This window comes from Beta vulgaris, chromosome 3 (assembly GCF_026745355.1).
Source record: "Beta vulgaris subsp. vulgaris cultivar EL10 chromosome 3, EL10.2, whole genome shotgun sequence".
Lineage (NCBI taxonomy): Eukaryota > Viridiplantae > Streptophyta > Magnoliopsida > Caryophyllales > Amaranthaceae > Beta > Beta vulgaris.
In genome coordinates this window covers 11,562,005-11,569,938 of record NC_079204.1, presented here as the reverse complement: position 1 = coordinate 11,569,938, position 7,934 = coordinate 11,562,005, and the positions used below count along the sequence as shown (strand labels likewise).

The following is a 7,934-nucleotide window of genomic DNA, read 5'->3' as shown; positions in this document are numbered from 1 at the left end:
ATTATTCCACGACACAAAAAGGCCTCATTATATTAGCGTAACACTTGCTTTGGGTGAGCAAAAATTTCACAAACTTCGACTGCATTAATGTATTGACTGCATTGATGTATCGACTGCAATAATATCATATTGCAGGATTTTTTTTTAGTTTTGTTTTACTGTACAATTTCAAAATATAACTTTCCATAATTTTTACAAAAACATTAATGATATTAAGGTCAAAAGCATGCATCAATTGATGAAAACAGTACTGCACTTATTTGGAAAGAGAATAGCAATAAGCTTTGAAGTGTCATTTGAAAGTACATTTATGATATACCTCCAAAACAACAATTCCAAGAAGAACCCACTTGGCAATGGACCAGTGCTCCTCTAGAAAATCATTAATCATATCAAATTTTCCAGTTTTGTCAGTGGGGATTTCCTGAAAAGATAAGACATTAGTTAGTTTAGATGGTAAAAATAGGATGCAACAGAAAAGTAATAAATTCATACGAGCACTTACATCGTTCCAGTTTTTGTCAAATAATACAAAGGCGGCACGGCACATCCAAGCTCCAACAAGATCAACAAAATTATGAATACAGCATACTCAGAATGGTTAAGGAAGACCATATTTGTAATGCAAATTAGATGTGAGGGCAGTAAATTATATTTTCCCCTATAAATATGCATGCTGTTCTGCATAACCATTCGAGCTCATAATCACTGAGACCGCGTGAATTCAGTTGTATGTTAATTTCTACCCCCACAAAAGGGGGAAAAAAAGGAATCTTGAGCTAAGAAGTCTATAAAACATTAACAGTTTGATGGCTTTGAGGTAATAAGACAAACAGAACCAGAATAATAGAGTACATAGTGTTATGTGGTATCATGCATTGCCGTAAGACACCATGTACTATTTCCCTTCTATATTCATAACCAGTTACCCACTAATATCTACATCCTTCCCTCTACATGATTTAACAACCTGGATACAAAATTAAAAATCCACACTTGCTATGATACTAAAGCTTCAGGCTCCTCTATTTTGCTAGATAAAAAATTCCACACTTGCTATGATAATCTTTTTCGGGATCCCCTATTTCTCCATTTCAGTGCCAATTTTACTACCCATTTTTATCAAGTCAGTCCTCCGTGCTGCACAAGAGTTCCAAGCAGCATAAAAGCAAGCTAAACCCAAACCACCGGAGGCTCACAAATAATAGATCAATGTGTGCAAGTAATAAGCCTAAAACTCTTAATACTCTTTTAAGTTCAAGGATACAGTTGATAGACAACATCCAGTTTTGTTGAAGCTCCTACGCAACCAAAACATGACATGACAAAAAGAACAACTCTGACACCGATGAACATATATATGAACCTGCATGTTAACAATCATAGAAAATGAGCAACAGATAGGAAATAGGATCAAGGAAGAAAGTAACGCAGATCAAGACTTGCAAATCATGATTACAGATTAGTAACTTAAGAAAGTCTAAGTAAGCCATCATAATGTATCAACAAAATAGAAACTGAAGTGAAGATAAAAAAAAAATAAAGGCGCGCTTCACACTATAAACGATCTTAGATGAAAAAATGAATTAAATAAGTTGAGATTATAAAGTAGACGCATAAAGTATAGGCAAGTCTTTCTAATACATAGCCTCATACTCAAGCTTCGACAAACCATTTCGCATAGTCACACTAAGTGCTTGTTGGATTAACTTAAGAAAAATGGCAAGTGGAACTTATTAGGATGTAAAATAATGTGGAATTGTTTCGTTGGCAAAAATATAGAAATTATCTCATATTTTGGTTTGCGAAAATTAGGGTTGTTAGATTAGATGTTATTCCAGACAACACACCCTAAGAAATCCAAAAATATAGATTGTTTGAAATCAAACCATCAACACATAACACATATAGATCTTTTAGAAGAAAAAACACACCTTAGATCTGAAAGATAAACTGAAAGTGGAGATGGATTATTACCGTTGATTTCGCTCCGCATTGTAGCTTGCAAATCTGAAACAAAAAAGAATTGAAAGTCTAATGTTCATACATTATTATGCCTAGAAAAAACATCAACAAAAAAGCAATGAAATCAAAAACAAAAATACCTCACATCGTGGCTTATCCAGCAAGCACTAAAACACAACAACATAAAACACAACTACTACTTCTTTTCTATCTGTCTTTCTCGCCCCTCTTCCTCCAACATTTCTTTTATCATCATCATCTCCTCTCTAACACCCAGTTTTCAACAAAGATCTTTCTTTTTTCACTAATCTTTTCCCTCTTCAAACCCTAACCCACCTTCCACTTTTTTCCACTGCATTTTTTCGAGCACTTCACGTTGTCATCTTTTAAAAGGAAAATTTAGAAGAAGAAGATGGGATGGGATAGTAGCTCTTTTGAAGATGAAGAGACGGTAACCAGAGAAAGAAAAAAAATGGAAAGAGGAGAGAGAAGAGAGAGACAGTAAGAGAGACAGCGACTCAGCGAGAAAGACAGAGAGGAGAGAGGAGGGAGGAGAAAGAAGAGAGGGGTGAAGAAGAGGATAGAAATAAAAGATTGCGTGGCTGAGATGGAACAACAAATGAACGGTTGAGATTTGTCAAGGCTTATGAACAGTGAATTTCATGAAATTGTGACTCATAACACTATTGATTTGAATAATGGTAGAATTTGCTACTTTTAAAAGGTTATGGATTATGGATTATGGATTATGGATTATGGATTATGGATTATGGATGGAAGCAAATAAGAAAGAAATATATGATCATCATAACACACGAAAATTGAGCATCATAACACACGAAAACTTAGAACAAATTGAAAAAAATACATCATCTAGGGTTTGCTCTAGTCTCAATTGAACAAATTTAAATTTACAGCAATCACTAAAAGCTAAAACGGATCTAAAAAAACACCGACAAAGAAAAAATTACCCAAATCAAAGAAACCTAAACGGAAATAAATATATATTTTTTTTAAAAAAAACCTAGAAAGAATTTGGCGAACGAGGTCCATCTTGAGAGAAAAAGCGGATCCATAAGTGTTGGAATCTTGCATTCGACAAACTTACATGTAAGGCCCTGCAATCATTTTAATTAGTACACATTTGAGTATTAAACAAAAAATACTAAAAATTAAACCTGAGAATCTCAAAGAAATAAAATGAAAACAGAAGATGGATTCTTCTTTTTAAGTTCCACAAAAAAAATAAAATTGGATGAACATACCTCAAAGGCTGCAGTGAAACATGAACAAGCACATGTTCATTAACCTACCAAATTACCATACATAGTCAACAACTTGAAAAAAAAAATTAGTCAAACAAAACGATGAGAACAATTAGACAAATAAAGAAGTGGGAATTTTGGGCAAACAAAAATTACAGTCGATTTTAGAGATTGAAAAGGGTTGTATTTGCCGAGAATGGCTTTAACATCCTCCATTTTTTTAGGGTTCCTGAAATTGAAGTGCTAGTATGGTGGTGCGTTGGTTTCTCAATCTTTCATCCTCTCAATCTCTCGCTTTCTTGGTCCGGCCACTTTCACTCTAGACAATGAAAAACCATGTTGTGTCAAACTATCTTATTCAAGTGACAGTGCATATTTTTACCATATATAGTTCCATGCGTGAAATCTGTGAATCAACCTTCTAAAACTTATCTAATAGACGTAATTCCTGGTCTACAGATGAATGGCCCTTGCTAACCACCCATTTGCGATGATGCCACGCACCATATGACTTGAAATTTTGTCTCAGTGCACTCTCTACCTAAATCATTGTCAAACATTAATCAACACTTACTTAAACCTAAAATAAATCATGTATCCGCAATAAAACTGGAAATGTGGGTTCAATGTCCCACATTTCCAGCATTCCACAATTTCAGGACTTGATAACAATAAAAAATCTCCAATTAGGGTAAACCTTAACAAATTTGGAACCTAATCTCAAAATTTTAAGCTTGGAACATTTTGGCCTACGAATTTCGAATAACTCAGAAAAAAACCAAATCTATAACCACAAAGCTCATCCAATATTTTCAAGAAATCAAACATTACCACCAACATAAATTTGATAAAAATTGAAGCGCAAATGTAGAAGTATATGATTCTTAACTGATGCAGTTAAGTAGCTAACTCCAACAAATATTAAATGAAAGGCGACTTACAACGCGAAGCTCCTCATTCAAAATAGTGTCGGATCGCAGCCGGGTTGGCTTAGAAAATGCTCAATAGCGAGTTTGCGATAATTCCAGGGAGTGTAATATTCTGGGTTTATCTGAAGCTGTTTTGTTCAGACTTCCGCGGCTTCTTTGTCGTAGCTGAAATCAATTGAGCAAACAAAACTAAATGATAACACAAACAAGAATCAATTGATTTTGATTAGAGATAAAGAAGAGTACAGTTTGTTGTCATGAAAGTGGATGAATTGGGATTGAAGAGTGCGTAATTTGGAGGCTTTATCAGAAGAAGCTGCTTCATCTTCGGCCTTCGGGATTTGAGGGTTTTCTTGGTCGTCCATGCATTTCCCAACAATCTTTCATCCTCTCAATCTCTGAAATTATCGCTGTTGAATGGGAAAATTAGGAAATGCCGCCGGAGGAGAGAGAATAAGGTTTCATCAAATTGTCGATTTCGAAGAGGAGAGAGATTGAGAGACATGAAGAGGAGGAGAAAAAGAAAGGAACGTGCGGTTCAGATGGAAGGAAAGATAGAAGGCTGAGATTTGTCAAAGCTTATGAACAGTAAATTTCACCCATTTGTGACCCAAAACACTATAAATTTGAAAAGTGTCTAATTTTGCCACAGGTTATGGATTATGGATAGCTTCAAGTGCACTTAAAAATCTTAGCTAATCAAATATTATAAAAATACTTTCCCTATTGTATGATAGAGAGATTTTAAGCAAGATTGGAGAGTAAGCTCTTGTTGTTGTGTTGTTTATTTTCTCCCGCGAAGTGCGGTATATATAGTGCCGGGTGAATAATTCACCCGGTGATACATCAAATCACTGCATAACTGCAGTGTAGTGTCTAATCATGGGCGGCGCCGTTTTATCCGTTCATTGTTTACATAGAATATTACAACACTCCCCCTTGAACGATCTTAAAACATATATTACGGGGTGACAACTGCCTCATTAAAAACTTTACATTTAAAAAACCCTAATGGGATAAAAACAAATAAAAAGAGTACAGTTGGGCTCTGCCTCGTTAAAACCTTGCCAAGAAAAACCCTATGGGATAAAAACTTGGACGAAGGAAAAAGAGTACAGAGCATATGGCGCTCCCCCTCAATTTAACGTATATCACGAAGGCGACGCAGACCAGTTAGGTGTACAAGCTCTTGGAATTGCTTTGCTGGTAATGCCTTTATGAGTAGGTCAGCTAAATTGTCGCATGATTGAACTTGTGTGACATTAATTGTTCCTTCCTTCTCCAAATCATGAGTGGAAAAGAATTTAAGATCGATATGCTTTGTTCTGTCACCTTTGATATAGCCTTCTTTAATTTGTGCAATGCAAGCGGTATTATCTTCATGGATTATAGTTGGACCTTCTTGTGTCTCTTTGATACCACTTTCCCTGAGTATATGATGAGTCAAAGATCTCAACCATACACATTCTCTACCAGCTTCATAAAGTGCGATTAATTCAGCTTGATTTGATGAAGTAGCTGTTAGAGTCTGTTTTGTTGACTTCCAAGAGATTGTTGTATTTCCATAGCTAAAAATATAACCTGTTTGCGATTTTGCCTTGACTGGATCTGATAGGTAACCTGCGTCGGCATATCCTACCAGGGTAGGATTTCCGTCTCGTGGATAGAATAATCCCATATCCGTTGTCCCACGTATATAGCGGAGTAAGTGTTTCACTCCACTTCAGTGCCTGTTTGTAGGTTCGGAGCTGTATCTAGCTAATAAATTGACCGAGAATGCAATGTCTGGTCTAGTATTGATGGCTAAGTACATTAGGGCTCCAATGGCACTTAGGTATGGTACTTCGGGACCGAGTATATCCTCACCTTCTTCCCTAGGGCGGAAAGGATCTTCATCAATTTTCAAGCGACGAACAACCATAGGTGAACTCAACGGATGTGATTTGTCCATATAGAACCTTTTTAGCACTTTCTCGGCATAATTGGATTGGTGAACAAGGATTCCATCCTTTAGGTGTTCGATTTGTAATCCAAGACAAAATTTGGTTTTTCCAAGGTCTTTCATCTCGAATTCCTTCATCATGTATTTAGCGGTTTCTTCAATTTCATCGGGTGTCCCGATGATATTTAAGTCATCAACATATACTGCAATTATAACGAACCCTTTTTCGGTTTGTTTGATGAAGACACATGGACAGATTTGGTCGTTCTTGTAGCCTCGATTTATGAGATATTCACTAAGACGGTTGTACCACATCCTTCCAGATTGTTTTAAACCATAAAGTGATTTTTTCAATTTTATGGAATGTAGTTTCCGAGGTTTTGACCTCAAGGATTCAGGTAGTTCAAGTCCTTCTGGGACTCTCATATGGATATCACTGTCAAACGACCCATAGAGATATGCCGTCACGACATCCATAAGGCGCATTTGTAGTCCTTTGCATGCAGATAGACTTATAAGGAATCTTAGTGTCGTGGCATATCTACCACTGGAGAGTATGTTTCCTCATAGTCAATTCCAGGTCTCTGGGAGAAACCTTGGGCTACAAGTCTGGCCTTGTATCGTACGATTTCATTTTTCTCGTTTCGCTTTCGCACGAAAACCCATTTATATCCAACGGGTTTTATTCCCTTTCGGCTTTGGGCTATAGGGCCAAACACTTCTCGTTTTTTGAGAGATTTCAATTCTACCTGAATGGCCTCTTTCCATTTAGGCCAATCACTCCTTCGTCGACATTCATCCACGGATCTTGGTTCGGTGTCTCGATATCAGTGGTGATTTCTGTGGCTATTGAATATGCAAATATTTCATCAATCGGGGTTTTTACCCTATTCCATTGCTTTCTAGAATGGACAAAATTTATTGAAATTGCGTGATTGTCGATGCTAGCATTTTCATGCTCCCCCTCAGATGCAACATCTGATTCTTTGAGTTCATTTTCGGGATTCATGACGTTTTTATCGTTTGAAAATTATTCCACTTTAGAAGAATCATCAGTTTTCTCATTATTGGTGTCTATTCTTCTAGACTTCCTCGGTTTCAAGTCTTTGGCTCCGAGTGGTCTTCCACGCCTTTTGCGTGTTATAGATTCATTTGCGAGTTGATTTTCCGCTTTTTCTCTTGGAATTTCAACCCGTGCAGGAGCATTTACAGCAGGTATATGTGATTTTATCACTCCTTTTGAATCAGTGAATGCATCTGGCAATTGATTAGCAATGTTTTGCAAGTGTATAATTTTCTGAACTTCCTGCTCACACATATTTGATCTTTGATCAATATATGATAAATTTTTGGCATTCCATGATATTTCATCCAATGGGCCTGCTTTATCTCCCCCTAAGGTTGGGGAAATTGTCTCATCAAAGTGACAATCCGCGAACTGAGCGGTGAAAAGATCACCAGTTAACGGTTCTAGATATCTTATGATGGACGGTGATTCAAATCCAACATAGATTCCCAACCTTCTTTGTGGGCCCATCTTAGTACGTTGTGGTGGTGCTATGGGAACGTAGACTGCACACCCGAAAATTCGTAGGTGAGCAAGGCTTGGTTCCTTTCCAACCACTAACTGTAGTGGGGATAGATCATGCTTGACGCTCGGCCTTAGTCTTAGTAAAGCCGCAGCATGTAGTATGGCATGTCCCCATGTAGAAGATGGGAGTTTTGATTTCATGAGTAATGGCCTCGCAACTAATTGTAGTCGCTTTATGAATGCTTCCGCTAGGCCATTTTGTGTGTGAACATGGGCTACAGGATGTTCCACGTCTATCCCAA

The 7,934-nt window shown here is 37.0% G+C and overlaps 1 long non-coding RNA gene across 2 annotated transcripts; it reads right to left on the bottom strand.

Annotated features, from left to right (window-relative positions):
• Nucleotides 1-299: 299 nt before the first annotated feature.
• On the bottom strand, nucleotides 300-4,707 carry LOC130590890 (uncharacterized). Of its 2 annotated transcripts, none has more exons than XR_008968708.1 (7): nucleotides 4,172-4,707; nucleotides 3,231-3,771; nucleotides 2,990-3,083; nucleotides 1,935-2,010; nucleotides 1,268-1,366; nucleotides 506-591; nucleotides 300-424 (listed from the first exon to the last, which is right to left on the bottom strand). It is a non-coding gene; the product is annotated as an uncharacterized LOC130590890 (long non-coding RNA). The 2 variants fall into 2 exon arrangements; XR_008968707.1 differs by having other exon boundaries at nucleotides 1,978-2,010.
• Between the last annotated feature and the right edge of the window lie 3,227 nt (nucleotides 4,708-7,934).